The sequence below is a fragment of the Chrysochloris asiatica genome, unplaced genomic scaffold, assembly GCF_000296735.1.
Source record: "Chrysochloris asiatica unplaced genomic scaffold, ChrAsi1.0 scaffold00430, whole genome shotgun sequence".
Classification (NCBI taxonomy): domain Eukaryota; kingdom Metazoa; phylum Chordata; class Mammalia; order Afrosoricida; family Chrysochloridae; genus Chrysochloris; species Chrysochloris asiatica.
In genome coordinates this window covers 345,064-347,172 of record NW_006408948.1, presented here as the reverse complement: position 1 = coordinate 347,172, position 2,109 = coordinate 345,064, and the positions used below count along the sequence as shown (strand labels likewise).

At 41.7% G+C, this 2,109-nt stretch overlaps 1 pseudogene; it reads left to right on the top strand.

The window, feature by feature from the left end:
- The first annotated feature begins 1,058 nt into the window (after nt 1-1,058).
- Nucleotides 1,059-1,532, top strand: LOC102842101 (annotated as a pseudogene).
- Nucleotides 1,533-2,109: the final 577 nt, after the last annotated feature.

The following is a 2,109-nucleotide window of genomic DNA, read 5'->3' as shown; positions in this document are numbered from 1 at the left end:
ACTGATAAAAAGTTGATTCCCATGCATGGTGTGGTGGTGGTAGTGGTATGCCATGGAGTTGGTTCCGACTCATAACAACCCTGCATAGGCTTTCCAGGGCTGTAAATCTTTATGGGAGCAGAAAGCTTTTCTCGACAGAATGGCTGGTAGTTTGGAACTGCTGACCTTGAGGGTAGCAGCCCAACTCATAACCACTATGCTATATAGATAGGGTTTCAAAGACTACAAATCTTTACAGGAGCAGACAGCCTTATCTTTTCCCTCAGGAGCAGATGACAGGTTTGAGCTGCCAACCTTGTGGTTAGAAGTCCAGTGCTGATCCTACAGAACCACCAGGGTTCCTTGGGTGTTAGCTGTTGTTGTAAGTGCTGTCAAGTTGCTTCCAGTTCATAACAATCCTGTATAAAGTTTCTGAGGCTGTAAATCATGCCATAGCCAAAAGCCTCATCTTCCAAGAGCAACTGGTGGGCTTGAACTACTGATCTTGTGGTTAGCAGCCCAGTACTTATCCTACAGAGCCACTGTGCTCTATTGAGTATTAGCTAGCTGCATCAATATAAATGTAAAAGCCCAGACATTTTCAGTTAAATAGTAAACTTAATTATGTTGGCTAGCTATTTCTTTATAAGGTTTTTGGAAACATGCTATCCAAAGCATAGAAGGACAATGGGTTGAGGCACATTTTAGCCATGTGTTTGTTCATTATAAAAACATACTTCTTGATCACTTATGATCTCCATGCCACATAGAGCATATCTTCATTATGAAATTGACAACATTCTTAAATGTTGAAAGATTTTCTTTCTCTAATGTTATGTGAACAGTCATAAAAATTCAATATTGTTGTTAAGTGACACAGAGTCAGTTCCGACTCAGCAACCCTGTATAAGGTTTCCAAGGAGCAGTTGATGATTTTGAACTGCTGACTTTGTGGTTCAAGCGGACCTTGTGATCCAGTGCTTTATCCCATAACACCACACCAGGATTCCACAGATTCAATATGCAACCTACTAAATACAAGAAAACAGTACTTAGGACCTTGAGTCCTAAGGACAGACATGGCGATGATATGGAGGCTAAGTGTTTTCTGTGGCGCTCTAAGGAGACCAAGCTGTCTTCCTCCAAACTTCAGTGATCAGACTTGCTCTTGTCTCAGCATTTCTCCAGGACCGGTCTACTTCAGGAGTGCAGCACATTCACCTGTTTCCCAGCCACTGTTCTGGTTCCAAGGCTGCATCTCTCCACTGGACTGAGGAGAGGGTTGTCAGTGTTTTGCTCCTGGGCCTGCTCCCAGCTGCTTATTTGAATCCTTGCTCTGCGAGATGGACTACTCTCTAGCTGCACTTCTCCCTCTCCATGGTCACTGGGGTCTGGGACAGGTTGTTACTGACTATGTCCATGAGGAGGCACCCCAGAAAGCTGCCAAGGCTGGCCTCCTGGCACTCTCGGCTCTAACCTTTACTGGTCTGTGCTATTTCAACTGTCATGATGTAGGCATCTGCAAAGCTGTTGTCATGCTGTGGAAGCTCTGACTTTTGACTTAGTCCCTTAAAAAATGATTGTCCACCTCTTTGCCTCCGCTTTGTCACCCCATTTCAACTATCAATAGGAGGAAATAACAGATGTCCATTGGTCAGACAACCCTCATCTAATCACTTGATTCTTTTCACAATTTAATTTTGGAGGAAAAGGTTTGAGAGGAATTAACATTCACAGAATAGTGAGACTGCCTTCCATAGTCTGGTGATATAATGGGATTGTCCTCTACCTTTTTAAAAGACTCACAGTGTGAGAAAACAATGTATATGAGCGTGTACCTTTTAACTTAACAATCTCTTAATGGGAATTCAATTTGCTACGATCAGCATATTATGCTCATACATCTTCGACATTTGTTCTAGGAATGATGGACAATGGGAATGTTTGTAACTCTAAAGATTTTTCAGAAAATTTTAACTGTCTTAAGGTTTTGGAAACATCCACCTCTTTTTTTATGCTCTTCTGTTGATGGTTACATGTCCTAGTGAAACTTTAAAATGAGGAAATTTCTCACTAACTTGAATTTTAGGAGGTAAAGCTTGGGAATGTTTAAATATAGAGAAGTTCCAT